This window comes from Heterocephalus glaber, unplaced genomic scaffold (assembly GCF_053883595.1).
Source record: "Heterocephalus glaber isolate CG9 unplaced genomic scaffold, H.glaber_assembly_v1.0 deba00001610, whole genome shotgun sequence".
In the NCBI taxonomy this organism is placed as follows: domain Eukaryota; kingdom Metazoa; phylum Chordata; class Mammalia; order Rodentia; family Bathyergidae; genus Heterocephalus; species Heterocephalus glaber.
Window position 1 is genome coordinate 39,715,816 of NW_028258381.1, and position 23,919 is coordinate 39,739,734.

Genomic DNA, 23,919 nt, shown 5'->3' on the forward strand with positions numbered 1-23,919 from the left:
AGTAACAGCTCTGCTTTATATTGGGTTGGCAAACTACCATCTGTTTTTATAAATAAAGTTTTATTGGAACACAGTCACACTCATCAGTTTACTTAGTATCTATGGCTACAACAGCAGAGTTGAGTAGTTGCCACAGAGACCAGATGGCTGCAAAGCATAAAATATTTATTATCTGGGTATTTCAGGAGCTTGCCTGCAAACCCAAGAAAGTAAGAAAAACACATCGCCAAAATACTACTCTGGCTTTTGACCATTTATTTACATGGATCTGAAATATACACAAAACTTGGTGAAATTCACACAATGCATAGCCACCAAACTTGAACCAGATATAAGAAATAGTTACTCCACAAGAACCCCATGAAGCATTCCTCTCAAACTGCTATGCTGTAGTCTACTGAAAAATATTTGCAGAGTAACAAGTAGAAAATGAAAAACTTCCACATATCTACTTGGGAGTTTGGGCATTCACAACATTCTGCTCAGCCTTGGCTCAGAGACGTCTCTGTGCAAATGTTGAGGAAAGAGATATGGGAAAGTGCCTTTATGTATCAGTTAGGGCTACATGAGAAACAGGATCATTCCCAATTCACTCCACCTGCAAACACTAATCATGTGCATGGATATATGGAGCGCTCTCCAAAGCCACTCCAAGAAAGGACCTATTTCTGAAGTCAAGTGGATGGAAATAACACTCTCACACCAGTGGTCTGGAGGACTGGAAAAACAGGGCTTTCACAAAATTCTCACTTTCCAACACCAGCCAGGACTTACAAAGGTCAGGAACACACAGAGCAATTAGAAAACGCAATTCTCCACGCCATTCTTCACAACTGCCGCTCTGGACAATGAGGAAGATGACTGACAGGCCACCGCGGAAGAGCCACAGCCTCATCACAGCCCTCAAACGCCAATATCATGAGCCCTGCCCAAGTTCTCTTCCAACTGTCCTGCTTTCTCATGGTCCCTTACTTTTTTTTTTTTTTGGTACCGGGGATTGAACTTGGAACCTTGCACTTGTGAAGCAGGCGCTGGAACCACTGAGCTAAATCCCCAGCCCCTCTTACTATTTTTAAGAGATCTCTCTTTTCATGGTCACTGACTGCAATCCTGTCTTCTATATCTGAAATTCTGTCTTCACATTGGCTCATTCTGCTGCAAATGCTTCCAATGCAGTTTTTAATCTCCTGAATATCTGTTTGAATCTGTTTCATGATTTCCATTTCTTTCCTATGCTGGGCATTCATGGATCCCATGATAGTCCTGAGCTCATCCATTTTTTTTTTTATGTTTCTATTCTAGTCTCTAATCATGTCTTTCATTCTGCTCACTATCTCTATAGTTATCTGGGAAATTATTTCTGTTTTGAATTTTTCTAGAGCCTCATTCATCTGTTTTGTTACTTCCTATGCTATCAGTTCAGGGTGTCCAGGTGGTTGATTATCAGACTTTTCCATCTTGTTTCCCCTAGAATTTGCCTTCGGTGAGCTGGAAGTCTGGGTTTGCGCCTTACTTAGGTGTTTTCCCATTTCTATTTTTGTTGTTGGTACTGTTTTTGGTTTAATTCCTGGGTTGATACATCAATATTGCTTATTGTAAGTATCTTTGTTGCTTGTATTTAGAACCCTTATGGAATGACTGTTTCTCAGAGGTGTCTTCTGGATATAGCTGGTCTAGGTTGTGAGTCTCTACTGACTCTTAGGCAATCTCGTTTTCAGTATACTAGGAAGGACAACTGATTAGATCAATCACAACACCTTAGCCCAAGTGATAGAATCAGTAGCAACAATAGCATCAACCGCAGCTTAGAAAATGACAATTTGTGGTAGTTATTAATCTATCACCTTTAACTTTGTGAATTAAATCAAAATTGAGGACCAGCCCAAAATATGTTTATAGTGAGTAAACTCTTCAATATAGCAACTTTACCCTTCAGGATGGGGACTTAGAAGGAGTTGGGGAGGGAAGGATAGGCAGATGGATAAGGAAAGGTTAGAAGTGAAGCCAGAGGACACAGGAAGATCATGCAAACTCTAGGAAACTGTTGAAGACAAAAGGAAAAGACAGAACGAAAGAACAAAGACAAGAACAAAACAACCTAACAGCAATAGGGAAGGTGGAAATGGTATTCTCTTTCCTTTAAAACTAATGACAAGGGCCGGGGATTTAGCTCAGTTGTTCCCCCACCTACCTTGCAAGCACAAGGTCCCGAGTTTGATTCCCAGTAACAAAAAACAAAAACAAAAAACAAAATAAAACTAATGACAATTGAGAGAAGGAAAAAGAGAAGAAAAGAGAAAGAAAAAAGAAGTCTGAATTAAAACAGTAACCTGAACAAAAAGGGAGAGAGATGAAGAACAAGGTGGGAGAGAGCAAGAGCATGAGAGAGAAAGAAAAGAAAAAGAAAAAAGAAAACTGAAAAGAGAAAAAAATTTAAAGAGAAAAAAGTAACTTTGAAAATAAAAAATAAAGATAAAGGGCCTCCTTCAGGGTATGTCTCTGCTGTCACAATAGACAAGGTCGGCAGCAGTGTGCAGATCTAAGCGAATGAGCCTCAGCAAGCTAGCAGCAGTCCACTGAGATTCAGGCTGATTTCTGGCTGCAAAGCTCAAGTTGAGCTCCCTGACCTCCTGGTGGGTTGAACTCTGCAAGGTTCTACTGCAGGTTCCAGCTGCCCTTCCCCTGAAGATAGTCCAGGTTCCAATGGGAGGTGGTGATCCCTCCAACTTACCAAATATGGTGGTCTGGTATGCCTTTACTGCAGAGATTTTCTTCACTTTTCCAGTGGGCTTCAGTTTTCAAGGAGACTCAGAGAGGCCCTCTTTCTTCCAGTGGGTTCCTGCTAAAGCCCCAATTCCTTCTCTAGACCCTGGCTGTGTCCTATTTGAATCATGACTTTTCTGTCTCAGCATCCCAAGACTGATCAATCACATGATGCCTCTGTGCTCCACACCTCTGCCCTGGCAAGCATGGGCTCCCTCCCTACCTGAGCACCTCACACCCTCACTAGTCGTGGTGATCCAGGACCCAGGGCACATAGCTTTCTTCACTCCACCAGGCCAAAAGATATGTGTGCATCTTGATATCACTAAATCCTGGGTTCAAATTCCACTTCAACTATGGGTCAGATTACTCAACCACCCTGGGCCTTCACTTTCCGATCTGTGCCACACAGATAATAGGAATTCAATAAAGGCAGTTGTTATTTCCATTTGTAACTTGTCTTAATAGTTACTTTTACTACCACTCTCACTAGGCAAGGACTTATACATGTTTGGCAATGTGATCATGACTAATTCATTTAATTTTTACTTATTAATATTCACAGATTTCTGATGTGCACAATACTTATCCCAACTTTATAAATGTCATAACTGAGACAGAGGGGGTTAAGCAACTTGATTAAGAAGTGGGGGAGACAGGGCTCCAATCCCAGGCATTCAAGTAGAATTGGCCCTCATTATTCATGGATTCTACAATTACATATCCACTTACTTATTAAAACATATTTGCAACCCCAAAATCAATACTCATGGCTGGGCATGGTGGCACTGCCTGTAATCCCAGCACTTTGGGAAGCTAAGGTAGGAGGATCGAAAGTTTGAGCCCCGCCTGGGGAAACTGGTGACTTAGCATGGCCGTGTCCCTCCCATTCTCCCCAGAACTGAATTTTAAGAAGGGCTGGGGATGTAGCTCAGTGCAAAGGATCTAGACTCAATCCCCAGTGCTGGAAAAAAAAATGTGGTGGTTCCCTAGGCATTCACAGATGTTCACAGACACAGACACACAAGCGAGCACAAACAAACACACACGCCGGCGGGCACGCACAATCAACTCATCCCAAGTCTATGTTCCCAGCTAAGGTCAAATAAGGTGACACTCTGCTTTCCTATTTCAGCTCTTGTACTGCAAACAAGTGGCCTTTTCATGGTCTACTTAGTGTCATGCTTTGCATATGTTTGTGCTTTGTCTTCGTGACTTTGCTCTGGAAAATGACCCCCGAGCACAGTGCTGAAGTGCTGTCTAGTGTTCCTAAGCACAAGAAGGCTGGACTCGCTTACAGAGACAATACCCATTAGGTGAATTTTGTTCAGGCATGAACTGCAGTGCTGTTGGCCTTGAGTTCAATGTTAATAAACCAACAATATATAGTAAGGTGTCTTTAAACAGAAACATGCATAACACAGGTTGTATATTAATCAACTGATGACAATGTTGTGAGGAGAGGCTCAGAGGAGCCTAATTCTGTATTCCCCACCTGGGGGGTGGGGGGAGATGTGATTCAGTATTCACTATTTCAGCATTCATAGTGATTTTATAAAACACACCTACTGTAAACAGCAGGAACCACCTGTGGGAACTGCCCATGGGGTCCTTTCCCACTGACTGTCAGGGCTGGTCTGTTGTTTTTGTTGTTGGAGACACGATGTAGTTCAGGCTAGCCTTGAACTCATTATGTAGCCCAGGTTGGCCTCTAACTCATGGTGATCCTCCTGCCTCAGCTTCCCTAGTGCTGGAATTATAGGTGTGTGGCACCATACCTGGCTATGTGAGGGCTGGTCTGATCCACACCTCAGGTACTACACACAGAGTCACACTAGAAGTTTTCTTCCCTTGGCCTCTACTACCCCGATCATGAAACACATTGATGGAGGAGGTAGTGTGGACATAGGAAAGAACAAGAATGAAAGGTAGTAAATGTGGCACTTCAACGATCACATTGCTCCAAGGTGGGGGGGGGGGGGGAGAGGATTACAAGCTACACACTAAAAACACATAGTCACACTCTCCTTGTTTCCAGAATCAGAAGCAGCTCTGGTGTCCTCTGAAGTCATTATACTGCCAGGTGCAGAAATACACACTTGTCATCCCAGCACTCAGGAGGCTGAGGCAGGAGCGATGCAAGTGAGTTCATGGCCAGCCTCGGCTACACAGTGAGACCCTGCCAGAAAGGGGGGGGGGCACTCAGGAGGCTGAGGCAGGAGGATCACTGTGAGTCCAAGGCCAGCCTGGGCTACATAGTGAGTTCAAGGCCAGCCTGTACTATATAGCAGGACCCTGTCTCAAAAAAAAACGAAACAAGGAAAAGGAAAGAGGAGTAGGGGAGGGGAGGGGATTTTTTAAAAATCATCATATTTAGGGAATGTTCACCCAAGTGAATTACACACTAATCAAAGTAAAAGTTGCCTCCAGCCTGGCGCTCCTGGCAGTGTCACTTTCCCAGTCCTCCCTGCAGAGCTGCTCCCCCACTGTTCTCAGTCCCAGGTACAAACACTAGGTGAGAATGTGGAGAGTGCTATCAGCATATTAATACAGTGAGTTCAGGGCCAGGGAGTTAGTTAGCTCAGTGGTTCTGCTGCCTGCCTCGCAAGTGCAAGGACCCAAGTTCAATCCCCAGTACCAAAAAATAAAAAATAAAAATAAATAAAAATAAAAAATATATAGTGAGTTCTGTCTTGGAAAATAAAGATCGTCCTGGGATACACTGTCAAAAATTCAATAAAATGCCACAAAACAACCAACCTATCTTGACATTAAATTACTACCACATTTCCAGAGTCTTACAGAAATGAAACCCAAATCCTAGAGGCTTTTTTTCATGCTTGAAATTTTCACTCGAAAGTTATTTTGTGCCAAGACATAGTTTATTACTTCTATTCTCCTCATATAGAGAAGCTCTCTTTAAATGATATTCGTTATTTAGAAAATGCCCTACAAAATATATCACTATTTATGCATTTTTCTGTAAGTATATTCCGGGGGGGGGGGACCTATACATCCCAAGAAACCAATTCTTCCCAAGAAACCAATTCTTCAATTATGAATTGCCTATAAATTTGCCAAAAATAAAAAGCTTCACAGTCTAAATATTAAAGGTTTGACAGATATTGTTATAATGACTTGAATTTTCAAAAATAACTGAAAGTGAAAATTAAGTTGTAAAAGTTACACTGTGAATTTCATGAATAGCTCAGGTGATATTTATGTGCAAGATTACCAAAACTAAAAACAGTTAAAAGACAGAAGTTATGTGAGTTGATCTCAAGATTAAAATCAAGTAATTGTTGGCTGGGGATTTAGCTCAGTGGTTCCTCTGCCTGCCTTGCAAGCACAAGGTCCCAAGTTCCATCCCCAGTGCCAAAAAAAAAAAAAAAAAATTAAGTAATTGATGCCTGAAAGTAGCCTTAAATATTTCAGGAAAGTAGTTATTAAAATATTAGAAATACAATTAGGGCCAAACTGAAAATTCATAAACAACCCCTTTTGTAAGAAAGGAAACCAACAGGAATAATGAATAGCTTTCTCTATCCTAAAGAGAATGCCTATTAACTGAAGTGCTAAAACTGAACACACTTAGGGTGATATATATCAACTTAATTTTTAAATAACTTCAAGGTAATTTAAGAATATGGCTCTGATTAAAGACATCATATTACAGTGATAAATGAATATCCATGCTTACAGTAGTACAATTGTAATAGCTAAATCTTGGAAGTGGCCTATATGTCCATCAACAGATAAATGGATTAAAATGTGGCATTTACACACAATAAAGTACTATTCTACCATCAAGAAACATAAACTCAGGTCATTTGTACAAAAACAGATGCACCTTGAGACCACAATGTTAAGTGAAATAAATCAGACACAAGCTTAAATATTGCACGGTTTCTCTTATATGAGAAACCCATATCATAAGTAAAGAGCAAAATAAAAGATAGATAATAAGGAATAAGGAGACAGATCTTTCTCAAATGGGAAGATCAGGAGATACAGGGATGGGGAGGGAAGGTAGGAAAGCAATACAAAAAGCTATGGAAGTCTTCAAATACTGGGATATTAAACATCACAATTCTAAATAATCTATGGGTAAAGGGTAAGATCTCAAGGGAAATTACAGAATATTTTGAACCAAGAGAAAAATGAAAAAAAAATAAAGAGATTCAGCTAAAGCAGTCTTTAGGCAAATTTCCTTAGAAAGAAATGTTTAAATGTTTTTAATTAGAAAATAAAGTCACTTATAAAAAGTCTAAGATTATACTTTAAAATTAAAAAAGGAATGTAAACTAAAGAGAAACAAACTTGAAGAAGGGGGGAGAACAAAAGAGATCATGCCTGGGAACTTTTAAGAAGAGATGAAATATATCCAAAAGGCCCAAGCAGAATAGACAAAAAGAAATATACAGTTGGCTACATCACAGTGAAACTTCAGAAAATAAAAAACAGAGAAAAAAATCTGAAAGCAGCCACAGAAAAAAGGCAATTACTTCCCAAGTACGCTAACCAACTTCTTAAGGAATAATCCAATTAAGAAAGGAGTATCTTCCAGAAAGCAACTGTCTCTCTCAAATGCTCTACTCAGCAAAAATAGCTTTCAAGAGAGTCAAGATAAAATAAAGATTTTTTTTTCAGATAAATAAATCCTAAGTTAGACACCAGCAAAGTTTTCATTTTTACAATCAGGAGTTGCTTTTATTTAAAACATATAAAGAACAAAAGAAAAAATTCATAGTCAGTGGAATTTTTTAAGTAATTACACAAGAAAGCTAAATTTAATAGAATAAACAAAATAATCTGCATTCTTCCCCTTACATTCAGGAGTTAAATCTGATCCTCAAATTTTAAATATTAATACAAAAATTACCTGTTTTTCTGGTAAGATAAAGTAGGGACAGGGGAGACTAATATTTTAACCCCCAAACGAACACCTTCTTGTGGACATTACCCAAGGAAATGAGTTAGAAACCCCTCTCTATGAACATGCTAACTGACTGGGAGGGAAAAAATGAATTTTTAATGTGGTGAAATTGTGTCTGTAATTGAGAACAGTATACTTTTTCCTGTTGGTTCTGCTCTGCCTCCTGCTCCCACCCTGATCCACTGACACCAGCCCTGTGTCTGGAGCTTCCCCAACAGAGGACAGCAGTATGGAAATCAGCACATGGTACACCAAGAAAGGTACCAACACTACACCAGGAAGGTGATTGAACTGGACAGATTATGTCCTTACAGTATTTGCTCAAGAGAAACTGCAGAGTTTAGCTGAATAAACTATGCTGTATCCATTCAGTTCCTGCCCATCTTCCCTCCTCATTTAATCCTAAGATCCTTTAAGGAGGTACTCGGTCTCACTCATTTAAAAAAACACGGAAGGAGTCGGGGGTGGAACACGACTAGGGTGCATGCTTACTATACATGAAGTCCTGGGTTCAATCCCTAGCACCAAAATAAAGTAACATCTAATTCCTGCTGTGTATCCGGCCCTGGGATACCAGGGAAACAGAGATGACTGAGATCCTGCTACTAGGAACAGAGTTGTGACACTCTGATGGAGAAACAAGGAGTGCCAGGGAGATCACTCACACAGGAACACGTGTAAGACATGTTCGAGAGGCACTGTGCATTCAGGGATGTGTGTGTCCCCTGGAATGTTTTGTTCAGGAGAGGGATGAAAGACTAGTGTCAGATTAAAGCAGCTCTGATATACAATGCTAATGAATTTAGACTCTGAACCATGGACAGTGAAGAGCCAAACTAGGTTCATGTTTTTAAAAGCTATAAACTCTGGCACTGGAGTCAATAGTAAGAAAGTTCCTATTGGGTAGTGCTCTCACCCTACAGCATCTGGCACAGGGCCTTACACATAGAGGAGAACAATAATGTTGGACTGAATTGATATTAAGAGGAAATTTCTGGGCCGGGAATTTAGCTCAGCGGTTCCGCTGCCTGCCTGGCAAGTGCAAGGTCCCGAGTTTGATCCCTGGTACCAATAAATAAATAAATAAATACTTGATAAACTACTTAAAACAACTGCACATCTAATGCAATCCTTACAAAAATTTACCTTCTTTTCTTGCAGAAATTCACACGCTTATCTTTTTCTTGGGGGGGGGGTACCAGAGATCGAACTTGGGGCCTTGCGCTTGTGCAGCAGGTGGCGAAACCACTGAGCTAAATCCCCCCCGGCCCTCACAAGCTTATCTTAAAATTCAGTATGGACCGAGAAGCTACTATCTTGAAAAAAAAGAACAAAGTTGAGGACTCAAAATTCAAAGCTTAATACTAACTATAGCAAGAACAGTGCAGTGCTGGTGTGAGGATAGACCTATAGATCAATGGAACAGAACTGAGAGTCTACACTTAACCCCTCACATTTATGGTCAACTGATTTTTGACAAGATTGCCAGGCAATTAAATGGAGAATATCCACATGCAAAAGAATGAAGTTGAAGCTGTACTTCACACCACTCATAAAAATTAACTCAAAATGGATCATACATTCAAATGCAATAGCTGAAACTATGAACACCCCCATGTTACTGAGGACTGAACCCACAGCCTCTGTACCAAGCTACATTCACAGTGTTCTTTATTTATTTTGACACAAGGTCTCTAAGTTGCTCAAGCTTGGCTCAAGCTTGGATAATCCTGCCTCAGCCTTAAAACTATAAAACTCTTAGAGGACAATATAAGCATCTTCATGACCTTAGGCCAGGCAATAGTTACTTACAACTGATACCAAAAGTATGAAAACAAAAAAAGAAATAATTTATTTCATCAAAATTAAAAGCTTTCATAGAATAATATGAAAAGATATTCACAGAATGGGAGGAAATATTTGCAAATCAAGTCTGCATAAAACGTATATGCAAAACATACAAGAACACTTACAAATCAACAATAAAACACTACCCAATTTAAAAATGGGCAAAGGACCTAAAGAGACATTTCTCAAAAGAATACAAAGGGTAACAAACCTATGAAAAGACATTCACCCTCACTAGTCATCAGAAAATGTAAATCAAAACCATAGTTGGAGACTACTTCATAACCTCTAAGATTCTAATATTAAAACCACAGTAACAAGTATTGGTGAGAATGTGGAGAAATTAGAAGTATTATACACTGCTTATGAGTTTATAAAACAATCCAGCCACTTTGGAAAACAGGTTGAGAACTTTGAACACAGTTCAGAATGTTCAGCACAGAACTGCCATATGACCCAGTAATTGTACTCCTAGGTACATACCCAAGAGAACCAAAAATATATGTCCACATAAAAACTTACACATAAATACTCATTAGCAGCATTATTTATAATAGCCCAAAAGTAGCAAGCAGTAACTAAATCCAACTAATGATTAAACAAATTATAGTACATCCACATAATGTAATATTCTATTATTCAACAAGTAAAGGAATGGAGTATTAATAATGCATGCTGCAACATCAATGAATTTTGAAAACATTTTGCTAAATGAAAGAAATGACCTCAGCCAGGTGTGGTGGCACACACTTGTAATCTCAGCACTTGGGAGGTTGCCACGAGTTTGAGGCCAGCCTGGGCTGCATAGTGAGTTAAGGCCACCCAGAGCAAGACCCTGTCTCAAAAAAAAAAAAAAAAAATTGTATGAGTGCACTGATAAGACATGTACAGAGCAGGCAAATCTATGAGGAGAGAAAGTAAATTCGTGATTGCCAAGGGTTAGGGGTGGAGATATGGAGTGACTGCTGATGGGTAGAAATTTCTTTTCAGGGTGGTAAAAATGTTCCAAACTAAGACAGTGGTGATAGTTGTACAACTCCATAAATACACTAACAGCCACTGAACTGTATAATCTAGAAAGGTAAATTTTATAGTATGTTAATTATATTTCAATAAAGCTGTCATGTACTTGTTTTAAAATATGGTACACATCTATTGTTTATCAACTAAACTAGCATCTGCACTGACAGATTTCTTTCCTTCGATAAATAACTAGCTTAAAAATTATTTGGAAAAATGATAAACTAAGAAATTTATCACGTAAGCAAAATATTACAACCTTTAAAATGCCAACATGTTATATTCATATTCTTAAATATACAGAATAATATATACTTAAAAACTGTCAGATTGATCTGTTCATTTGACCTGTTCCATCTGAGCTCTTCAGGTGTCCTGTCAGATATACCCTGCAGATACATAGGCTGTAACAATGTCATCACTGGGGGGGAAGGGATGCACAGGTGCTTATGTCCTGCGGTCAGAAGTTTTGAGGAAAATTACACTTCAATCTCAAAGAGACTCTGTCCTTTATTTAAAATAATAAACAGATTCCACCGCTCCCAGGGCAGAGGAGGTGAGCCAATCCCAGCACCCAGGAGGAGGCTTCCTGGCCACCATTCCACCACTCCCAGGGCAGAGGAGGTGAGCCAATCCCAGCACTCAGGGCAATCACTGCTCCCAGGGCAGAGGAAGCGAGCTGCGTCCCCCACCACCACCCCGGTCGAAATGAGAAGACACGTAAACAAGCCTCAAAACCAGACTTCCAGATCACCTATAGCAACTCCAAAGCAAAACGAGATTGAACAATCTGATACTCAACCACCTAGACTCCCTCAACTGGCAACAAAAGAAGATCTGGAAAAAATGAAATCAGAAATAATTTCTCAGATAACAGCAGAGATTGTGCCCATACTGCAAGACATGATTAATAAATCTAGAGAAGATATAGATAAAAAAAATAGAGGAGCTGAGGAACATGATGGAATCCCAACATAGAAAACAAATGGATTCCATAAAACAGATACAGATTTCCAGGAGATTAAAAACTCCACTGAAAGTCTACACATCAGAATGAACCAATCTGAGGACAGAATTTCAGATATAGAAGATAAGATTGCAATTAGTGACCAGGAAAAGAAAAATTGTTTTAAAATTGTAAGGGGCCATGAGAAATCAATCCAGCAGCTGCTAGACGATGCAAAGAAGAATAACATAAGACTGATTGTAGTCAATGAAGAAACAGGAGAGAGAGCAGATGACATAAAAACACTGTTCACAGAAGTGATGGCAGAAAACTTCCAAAGGAGGGGAAAAGAACTTGACATACAGATAAGTGAGGCATATAGGACTCCAACTAGCCTTGATCAAAAAAAAAAAAATCTACACATAGGCATATAATAGTTAAGATTCCAGAAACCCAACAGAAGAACAAAGTTCTACAAGCAGTGAGAGAAAAGAAACAAATCACATACAAAGGAAAGCCCATCAGAATCACAGCAGACTTCTCAATGCAAACCCTCAAGGCAAGAAGAGCTTGGAGTGATGTATTTCAAGACCTAAAGGAAAACAGCCTCCAACCCAGACTGATGTACCCTGCAAAACTATCTTTCAAAATTGATGGAGAAATAAGATACTTTCATGATAAAGAGCACCTTAGGAACTTCATGAATACCAAACCAGCACACCAAAAAATTTTAGACAATATCCTAGGAAAAGACAATGAGGATCACAACCCCAGGAAGCACAGCAGAATGAATCCATTGGGCGTGACAAATTAAACAGAAAGAAGGAGAATCCAACAAAAAGAAAAAGTCATGAAAAGGGTTTTAAAACTTTTAACTTCATCTCCCTAATGAGTGTATAATTCAATCTTGTTATTGTACTGATTAGTATTTTTCTGATTCTAGTGTTACACACCTTCCCTTGTGCTGTACTGGCTATTTATCATCTTCTTCTGTCTACTTTTTAATTGGGTTGTCTATTAATGAGCTGTAAGAGTTCTTTATATAATTTGGTCATAGGTTATATGCATTGTAAATATGGTCTGTTTAAGGACTACTTTTCATTTTAATGATGTCATTTAAAGTTCTAAATTTTGATGGAATCTCATTTATCAATTTTTTTCTTTTACACATCAAGTTTTTTGTATACTAGGAAGTTCTTGCCTACCCTAAATTCATGAACATTTTCCCTTATAATTTCTTCTTAAAGTTTTATAGTTTTAGTCTTTCATATTTAGGTTCATAGATCCTTTCAAGTTATTTTTATGTAGGAAATAAAGGGTTGAGGTTAATTTTTTATATACAGATACCAAGTGTTCTAGTGCCATTTGCTGAAAACACTATCTTTTCCTCTCCTCTTGAATTGAGTTTATATTCTACAAATGTTAATGTTAAATAATCTTTCAAAACTCAGTGGACCATATATGAGTGGTTCTATTTCTAGATTCTCTGTTTCATTCCAATGATCTATATGTCTTTCCTTACACCAACACTGCCTTGATTACTGTAGCTTTAGAGGAAGACTTAAAATTAGGTACAAAATGTCTTCCAACGGTGTTTCTTTTTACTTTTCTAGGTCCTTTGTGCTCCTACATAACTTTTAAATTTTAATATCCAATTCTTCATTTATAGCAAGTATACATAGACCTGAATTTTTATGTATACCTTGTGTTTTCTAATCCTGCTAAATTCAAACGCAAGTTCTAGGGGCTCCTAGAGATTTCTTAGTATTTTCTCTGTACATGATCATTTCATCTACATATAAAGATTTTGCTTCTACCTTGCCAATCCTATCCTAATTGTGTCATTTTATTGCCAGACTATTTTGGTTTGGGCCTAGGTTTCAAAGTTTAATGGACAGATGAAGAGTAGGCATATCTGCCCTTGTTCCCCACCTCAGGGAGAAAGCATTGCATCTTTTCCATTCATATAAGGCGTTTTTGCTGGAAGTATGGAGTACATGTCTTTGATCTGTTGAGCAGGTTCTGTTCTACTTCTAGTCTCCTGATAGATTTTACCATGAACAGCTGTAGAATTTAGTCCAGTACTTTTTCTGCAACTACTGACAGGATCATATGGCTTTTTCCTTTCCTCTGTTAAAATGATGACTTCTGGGATTGGATCTTCCAATGCTGAACCAACACTGCCATCCCTATAATAAAACCACTTTCTACATACTGACAGATTTGACTTCTAATAGTTTGTTTTGTTAAACAAATTTCTATGTTCATATTTTTTTCTTCTATTATCTTTATCCAGTTTTAGGATTAGCACAAGGCTGATATCCTAAAGTGAGGGGAGAAGTGTACCTTCTTTTTTCTACTTTAAATGTTTGATATAATTTATCAGTTAAAATGTATATGAGCCTGTTGTTGTCATATAGGTAGGTTTCCAAGCTAGGAATATACTTTTTTTTTTTGGTACCGGGGATCGAACTTGGGTCCTTGCACGTGCACAGTAGGCGGCGAAACCACTGAGCTAAATCCCCGGCCACTAGGAATATACTTCAATAGGTGCTATTCAAATTTTATATTTCCTCCAGAGTCAGTTTCATTAAGTTGTCTTCCAAGGTACTTCTTAGAAGTTGTCAAATTTATTTCAAAAAAGATTTTTGTAATATGCTTTCTATATCCTTTTAAATTCTGTAAAATCTGTGGTAATGTCTCCTAGATCTTGATATTGTAATTTTTAAAATGTATAATTGATATTGTGTATTAGGAAGAAAAGGTCTAAAGGAGTAGGGGAAGCAGGAGGGGTAGGGGAAAGGAAAGAAGGGAAAAGAAAAAATATGAGAAAAGGAAAAAATGGAAACAAAGTCTTTGCAAATAGGGAAGGGTGGAGGGGGTGAAGGGAGGGCAGGGGAAGGGGGAAAAAAATAAGAACCAAGATACTCATGGTAAAGGTACAAGATCCCAATGATGAATGTAACTGTATTTTATACCTAAAATGTACCAATAAAATTAATGGGAAAAAAATAAAATAAAATAATAAACAACTTTATTTGTAATTGTTATTAAGAACTAAGGCATAAATTAATTCTCAAGCACTCATTCATATATATCAAGGTTAACAATAGGCCAGAGGGGAGCAAATCCATCAATTTAACATGAAAGTGAGAAAGGAAGAGGGCAGTCAGCACTTGCCCTCAATCTGCAAGTTCTGATCCAACATTATAGAACTATAGATACCCCCAGCTTTCCCAGAGGACAAGTGTAAAGGAGCAGCTTTATTTGAGTAAGTATCCTGTCTTTGTTAAAACAACAATCACTAACTCACAGTCAGAGGTTGTAAGTTAAAAGCAGAAAGGCTCCATTAATAATCAAACTGAGACTTGACATAGAAGACTAGAGAAAGAAGTTTTCATGACTAGAGTGAAGAGGTAAAATATGGACAGTCACATCCTGCGATGCAACAAGAATATGCAGTCTAAGAGGGATACAATATCCTTCTTACTGTATTTTAAACCAAATCCAACAAAGGGAGGCACTGTAAAAGGATTTTGAGATCATTTTTTAAATCAAGGAAAAGGTTACTAATTTTTAAAGGTGCTTGGTAAAATTTTCAGCCACTTCATTTTAGAACTCAATCCAATTTTCTTAAAAGCTACCAGTGAACAAGGATTGTGATATGGATCAAATGCTATTACTAAGTTCTGACAAATCTACAGGGTAGGGAGTAGTGGTAAGAATGTTCCACCAATATAACATACAGAAACTGAGATATAGTATTCCTGGCTCATATTTGGAGCACAGGTTTAAATGCTACAAGAGGTATGCACAGTTAAGTTTTAAAAGTAGGGGCCGGGGATTTGGCTCAGTGGTTCCATAGCCTCCCTCGCAAGCGCAAGGATCCGAATTCGGTCACCGGTACCAAAAAAAAAAAAAAGGTTTAAAAGTAAAACATAATAAATATATTGTATTTGTACACTGCAAAAAAACAAAGCTGGAAATTCCACATCTGAAAGTCCAGACATTTCAATTTTACTCTAAAGAGGAAAAATAATATATGCAAAAATAGACAATTTAGTTTTTCATATTTAGCATTTCCATGTATGTGCAAGTTCAAAGACTTAATATATATTATAGTGTATATTTGAAATTTAAAAAGATGGGGCATTAGAAATTGGTCACTTATTTACAGGAACAGATTAGGATCATAAGTTTTGATTCCACGTAAATCTGCACTCTGTACAAAAGAGAGGCAAAATACAATCCTCTGAACAGTAACCTGGAATTTTTAAATGTTCAAAAATCTCACTAACATCTTGATGAAATCATCCCAGCATTTTCTGTCCTTTACACATATTAATATCATATATATCTCCCCTAAAGAGTTTTAAAAGAGAATTAATCCACTCAACAATCACATCAATGTTATGAAAAGGCATGCTCCATGGTGAGAGAGGGTGTGTGTGTGTGTGTCTGTGTGTCTGTGTGTTTATTCCCAAATTCACTGGTTAAAGAAACCAATGGGCCAGACATGGTGGCCTGTAATCCCAGCACCAGGGAAGCTGAGGTGGGAAGACTGCCACAAGTTTGAGGCCAGCCTGAGCTACATAGTGAATTCAAGGACAGAAAACAAAAAAGGAATCAAGGGACAAGGTTAACAAGGTATCATAGAAATTCAATAATGGAGCAGAGACTACATCTTGGTCTAATTTACAGATGTGATATTTATAAAGAGTAATCACTTACAGAGTCTCTACTTGGTGTGATTGTTTTTTAAATTTTTTGAAATAGTGATGGTTCCATGACATTCTGAAAGTCATCAATACCACTAAATTGTATACTTAAAAATGGTAAACTTTGCTATATATTGTACAATTTTTATAACAGATATGGCAATATACCAAAAACTGACTTTTATACTTTAAATGAGTGAACTGCAAGGGTATATGAAGTATCTTAATAAAGCTGCTTTTTTAAAACTTACAGAGCACTCTTTTTCAAAAAAAAGTCCCATTGCCGACACTTGATGGCATGTTATGGGAAACACAAACATGGATTCTGTCAGTGGACTTAGAAGAGAAGGGACACTGAGTAGGAAGGTGTTTTAAGGACTCTTCAATCTATTTTTCATACTTTTCATTTATGTATGCATTAGAGTAATAAATGACAAAAATCTAAAATAAGTTGGCTCGTTCAATAGTATAAATAAAAATTACAGACACGTAGTAATCGGCCTGGGGATTTAACACAGTGGTTCCACCGCCTGCCTCACAAAGCACAAGGTCCTGAGTTCGATCCTTCATACCAAAAAAAAAAAAAAAAAAAGGAAATTGACAAGTAGTAAGCATCATCATCATTTAATAATTGACAGAATCGTTTCCTTTTAGTGGTGCAGATCATTGTACATACCACTATGATCAATGTGCCTTCAGATTTTAGTTAAGACTTAGCAAAAAGAGTGAAGCAATGGAGATGAAGAACTTCTAATTCCCAAACACCAATACATCCACACCCACCATGTACATATGCTCATACGCTTGTGGGCCATTTTCCTAAGATTTCTTTAAAATCAAACACAAATTTTCATTTCAACCAAGTGATTTCTGTAAAGTTATAAAAATACTGGGAAGAAGTATTTTAAATGAATCCCATTTTACCACTTAAATGTTTGTTATTAATTACTAAAATAAATACACTGTCTTTATGTGAAGTAATGACAAAATAGAAATCTGACATAGATATGTCAATTACTAATTTGAATCTATGACTCAGATTATTTTAAATATACATATGGAAACCAGAATCTTTTCACAACCAGACTTTACAAACAAGAAACTTATGCCAAGACGTGACATACACAAAATTTAAAAAGCTTCACAGATTTAAATTTTCCATATAAAGCACAAACTATTTTGTCAATGCTTTTATGTAATCCTGAAAATGCAGCAATGCTGAGTTTAAAGTTCCACTGACATTTTTCTGGTTTTGAGGATGGTGACTTCTCGTCCTGTCAATGAGAACACGCACTGTATGACACACAAGTTTAAAGAGGATATTCCTGTATCAATAGATATGATGACTGGGAATTCTTGTTGTATATAAAAAGAAATTTCCAATGGATATCTCTGGACAAGTAACTATTCAAGTGGAAGAAAAGTATTCTAAACTTTATATTTCTATAATACCTTAAAAATCAGTTTGGTCACAATAGAAGTAACATAAGTTTATCATAGACATCAGAATATAATAAATAATAATAAAAGTACACATAAATCTTACTTCCTAGCTACGACTGCTTTTTCACAAATGACCAAGTGTCCACTTCTGGAATTGAATATGCTGGTCCAAATCTTCCTCCTCTACTTCCTAGTCATTTGACCTTGATCAAAATAGTTATCTCTAGCCTCATCATAAAAATAGAAATAATAGTTCCTGCTTCACAGAATTTGACATAATAGTCCCACAACATTTTGCTGACATTTGCACTTAATAGAATATTAATAGCAGTTTCCATATCATTATTTTTATATAAAATGTTCATGGGCTACACTGTATTCTACCACATGGCTATTCCATCGTGAATGCAGATTCCCACTGCTAGTTGTTTAAACTGTTCCCAAAATCTTTGCTTTTTATACATGGGGCTGCTACACAAGGAGAAAAGGAACGGTTGGAAGGTGGAGTATCTAAATTGCAGTAACAGGGATGGAATGCAACTCAGTGGCAGAGTGCTTGCCTAGTATGCACCAGGCCTGGGTGTACTCCCCAGCACCACAAAACAAAATAAACTACTAAATTACAGTGACAAGGACAGCAGCAAGGACCACACGCAGACCAGGCTATGTGCCTATAACTCGGCTGCTATGCTGCTCAGCCACTCCAGCTTCCTTGGTTCTTGCCTGTTCTCCAGTTTGGTGTCCAGCCTGCTAGGCACCTAGGGGCTACTGAGAGCCTTCCAATAAATTCTCTTATGCTTACATTTGCCAGGTTTTTGTGACTTGTAACCAAAGCACCCGATTGATAAGCTATTATTCTCTTCCATAATGCCCCATTAATTTCAAAATTGACTCATTAAAAACCTGTACTGAACACACCCACATACATGAATGATAAGCTACACAACCAGCCAAGTTTCATAATCTGCCATGTCCCGGGAAGCCGCCGGCTAAATCAGACAGTGGCGATGCTAAGGACTAAGGTCTCAGAAAGAAAGACCTTTTCCTCCCGTGAGAACTCTGCTGTGAGGCTTTGTGCACTGACAAGCCTCAGTTATGCAAAATTATATAGAATATATAAAGCACAGAAGGACTAATTTTTCTGAAAGCAAAATAATCAAACTGCACGTTACACCCAAGTACTACTAACACTACTACTTACTGCTAACACTAGTATGCTAATGCATATACATCAGGCATTGTTACAAACACTTTTCATTTAAGCAGCTAATTCTTACATTAACCTGTAACTGATGTTATTACACCCCTGTTACAAAAGAGGAAACTGAGGCACCAGAGACTGAGTAACCTGCCCAAAGTAACATTGCTACTAAGGATTTGTTCTGTTTATTGTTGTTGTTTGTTTGGTTTTGTTTTGTTTTGAGACAAGGTCTCTCTATGTAGTTCAGGATGGCCTTGAACTCATGGTGATCCTTCTGCCTCAGCCTCCTGAGTGCTGGAATTACAGGAGTGCGCCACCATGCCTGGCTCCTTCTACTAAGGATTTGAATCCAAGCAAGCCACCTTCAAAATCTATGCTCTTAACCACTACATACACCGTTTCTTGACTTTTGCTTATCATGACAGATTTTTGGATTCTAATCATATATTAAACTTTCATTTTGTCACAGATGGTGCCTAAATGGCAAGAGGGTATTTACCACACAGCTGGACTCACATAAATACACCCCTCACCTACTACAGCACCTCCCACTTGGATGCTTTCAGCCTACAGAATGACTTACCACTTTCCCCAACAGCTGCCAAGTACTTCCTACCTCTAGGCCTTTAGCTATTTCCACTGTCTAGAACGCCCTCCCAACCCATCAGCCATCTGCCTATTTCCAACCAATCCTGCAGGGCCAAGTTCAAATGCCACATCCTCCACAAACCTTCCTTAACCCCCTCCTGCTGGAATGAATTTGCCTCTTCCCTACACTCTTGTGGGCCGACTGCCTCCAGCAGAACATACACTGCAATTCTTCCTCCCCACTCCTTCCCTCCCAAAGTGCAATTATAGAAAGCAGGAACCGCATCTGATAAACTATGGGCTTTTACTTGGTATTCTCTACTGTGTAGAAAAGGGTTATTACAAGAGGTTGTTGCTCAATTAATCACTGCTTAAGTTAATAAAATCAGGGTGTTGAAACTTTTCTAGCATTCAATCCCAAGGAGGCAAACTGGAAAATATCAAAGGTTTAGAAACATCCAGCTTATCATTAAACTATGATAAACCTCCTATAAATCTAAATCTAAAAACCTTATCATTAAGATACACTGTGATTTGTGAAATTTTAACCTTTATCTCAAAAGGTCCTTTTTATAGTCTAAACATCCACACTACAAAATGAAAGAGGCCATTTTTTTGGAAACTATTTGAGATATCTGGTAAATACTGGGAACACAAGGTCACACGAACCACAAGGCAAAGGGCTTTGACTCCGGCTGCCTTCACAGTGAGCACTGGGGTAAGCACTGGGAGCCAACCAGACAGGTGCAGCTTCTACAGACTCCTCCCTGCTGTGAGAACCCAAATGAGTTAGGGTCAATCAAAGCTGAGAAGCTCTCTGCCTTCCGAGCTGGTTATTACTGCATCTATCCCTGGCACTACCACAGTGAAGACAAAATGTTCCCTGCATGTTTTCTACAGTAAATATGGAAAGGTGGCAGGAAGAAATTCAAGTGTAGTTATAATTATTAAACAAGAGAAAGCAACACACTCAATTCTGTGATAAGTGTTTGGTAAAGATACATTTGTGTCACAAGAAGAAATGAGACTTAACTAGGACGACTCACTGCCTACATGACCAAAAAGAGCCTCCTGCACTGTCTGCAGAAGGAGTAGCAATGACTGGCCTGTACATAATCCCTGCCACCATGAGAATCCCTCACAGTGGGCAGCATCTCAAGGATGCACCCTTTTAGGCAAACTAAAACTTTACTGTAAAAAGCAGAAGACTGACTTGCAGACATTTCTGAGAGCTTTGCTCACTGCCTGTGACCCAAGACACAGGAAGCCTTCTTGAAAACTCGTGGTAGGATGCAACTAACAATGGGGGCCACTCTTCCTAAACAAGAAGGTGAGGCATCAGCCTCCAGCAGTTCCCAGAGAAAAGAATCCGTCTGTCCAAACAGCACAGTTACAGGAAGAAAGAAAACTTAAGCATGTCCATGCCTTTCTGAAGCCAGTTCCAAAGTGGCACTGGATAGCATCCTGGAGCAGAGAGGTTGCCCTTGATGAATCTCATTGTTCTCCTAAGTATCAGTAACAGCGCTGAATACTGAAACTTTTTGCCCACCTCAACAGCAAGCCTATTTGCATGAAAACACACTTGTCCCAGAAAATGTGACAAGTATCCCAAAAGTGTGCGGATGAAAAGTGAGGTTGTTAACCTAATCTGCCTCTGTGAAAACACTTTCAAACATCATTCTTCTTAAAAATTCATTACGACGGACATCTCCAAACTCAAACATTTAAGGAAACCCTTGAAAGTATGTAAAGACCATGGGCAGAGCAAACCTAACGGGCAGGACTCACATCTGGCTTGCAACCTAAAGAACACTTGGCCATTGCTGCGGTGAGAGTCTTAACAACTGGCCCATACCAGGTATATTCCCTGTGACTACATCCTTGCATCAAGACTTGTAAGTTTAAAAGATCAATAAGATCTTTCATCTTGAAAAGAATCGTTCCTTTATTAAACAACAACAACACTTAAGATAGGAACAATTTTGAGATATGCACCTGTTTAGAAGTGTTTAGTGTATATCACATGAAAGCCTGTGTGCTAAAGATCCTACATGTGACCTACGTATGACCTGATATTGCAGGCCTTATGTCACCCAGCCCAGTTTTAGCCTCTTTCCAATGTCTTCCTCACAAGAGTCCAGGTGAAAGAATACAGGTAAACACCCCAGGGTAACTTGTAGGATTTGTAAGAATAAAACTATATGAGAGGGTATGGCTTGAACATCAGTTAGACAGGTTTCATGCGAGGTAATCATATCAACCAAACCAGGGCATTTCCACCAGGACAAAAAAAGGTTTAAAACAGAACTGTTCCAGGCAGAAGCAGAGAATATGATTACTTTAGAAAACACCTGCCAGATAAAATTTTTTTCCAGTTCCAAGAACTGTCCTTTCCTGTCCCATAAATGCCAAAACATGTCATAATTCACCTATTGAGCACACTGTTTGATAATGGCTGGGGACAAAGGAAGGGCAGGTATGGCTCAGACCTGAACTACATCATCTCTCCAGTAAGCCAAGGCAGGCGCTGACAGCAGACTTGCTCCTCCAGATGTGCAAGAGACACGGCAGGGCTGCAGGGTCATCTTTCAATACAGTCACTAGAGGCACAGCTGCTAGCTTTAGTTCTGGGGGCTGGTCCACAACAGCCATGAATAGAGTTCAGTACCTAGTAGACTAACAAACCTTAGGTGTGAGCTGTACTTGAGCAGAGAGACAGACTTCTCCAAGTGTGATATACTAAGCAGCTAACTCGCCATGTCAAAAAGCATTCTGTACATTTGGAAGCCACATGTGAGGGAACAGTGGGACTCCCGACACACAGCTATCTGACCACGTCCTCTGCTCTCCAAGCCCACTTTGCTGAACTCTACTCTGTGGTGCTCATGCCAGCTGCCCAGGTCTACTCTCCCCCCACCACAGTGGGCCCCAGGCAGGGCCTTCGCACTAAGCTACATTCTCAGCCCTTCTTTTATTTTCATTTGACACAGGGTCTCACTAAGCTGCCCAGGATGGGCTTGAGCTTTCCCAGCTCCTGCCTGAGCCTCCCAGAGTGCTGGGATTACAGGCAGCCTCCTCTTTGCCAAGACAGTCTAAAAGCAGGCAAAAAGGGGTTTCTGTCCATCTTCCCACCCCAGTGGCAGTGGGGCAGCTCAAGCCTCCACCGTTCCTTCCATCTCAGCATCAGCCTCACCATACCCTCTCTCCGATCCCAGCAGGCTGAGAGCCAGGTGCCAGGCTTGCTTTGTACTGCCCAGTGTTGACTGGGTTGGGTCCTCAAAGATACCAAGAGAACATCTGATAAAATCTAACATCCATTCATGATATTTAAAAACCTAATATAAGAAAAAGATATAAATGCTTTATCAGCCTGGTAAAAGATAAGTATTTTGACTCAAAAGCCAGCATCAGGCTTCAGAGGAAAGACAGAAACACTGCCATCGGGGAGGGGCAGGCAAGGGCATCCCCAGCACCACCAACACTACCAGCACCCTAAGGAGTGTTTGGGAGAGAGCTAGAAATAAAACACAGAGTCCTTAGACATATTTATTTTTAAATGCTATGGTTATTTATCAGGAGAATCAGCTGAAAAACTGTTATAAGGAATAAGAAAAATTCCATAAGATAACTGGGAATACAATTACAAACTAAAATCAGTAGCTTTTATTTATACAGATAATGGCATGAGGAAGACCTCATTTAAAGTAGTGGTGAAAGGCCAGGTGTGGTAGGGCACACCTATCATCCTAGCTTTCAGAAGGCTGAGCCATCTTCACAAGCTCCAGGCCAGCTTGGATTTCACAGTGAGTTCAAGGCCAGCCTGAACTACATAGCGAGACCTTGGCTCAAAAAGAAAACAAAAGTAATGGTGAAAAAAAAGATACAATTCCTAGAAATAAACTGAAGAAATAAAATTCTATGAAGAAACCTTTGTATATAAAGAATTGGATAAACAGGAAAACAGAACAAGTGGAAAAAGAGAATCAACATCATAAACATCAATTCTTTCTAAATGAGGCCAGAAACTTCATGAAATCTTGTTGAAACACCAACAAGATTCATCCTGGGGACAAAATGGGGAATCAGCTCACAGGCAATAAACCTAAAAGGGTCCAGAATGTTTGGAAAGATGCTGGTCTTACTTGAGAGCATTCTGCTAGCTGAATGTGGTTATGGTCATCTGTAATCCCAGCATGTAGGAAGCTGAGGCAGGCGGATTGCCATGTCTGAGCCCAGCCTGGGCAACTTAGTGAGACCCCGTCTCAAAAGATTAAAAAATGGTCGAGAGATGCAGGCCATGTGAAGGTCCTGGGTTCAATGCCCAGTACCAAAGTGAGAGTGAGAGCGAGAATGAGAACAAGGACGAGAGGTTAAACCCTGCTGAGATTCTCTTCCTCATCTGTCAGATCACTAAGAAGCCAAGGGTAACATCTTTGACAAAAGACAGGGAGGAATC

The 23,919-nt window shown here is 39.1% G+C and overlaps 1 protein-coding gene across 5 annotated transcripts in view; it reads right to left on the reverse strand.

Annotated features, from left to right (window-relative positions):
• Nucleotides 1–23,919, reverse strand: part of Smurf1 (SMAD specific E3 ubiquitin protein ligase 1) — a 129,909-nt gene that overhangs the window by 64,435 nt on the left and 41,555 nt on the right. The window lies entirely within an intron of this gene.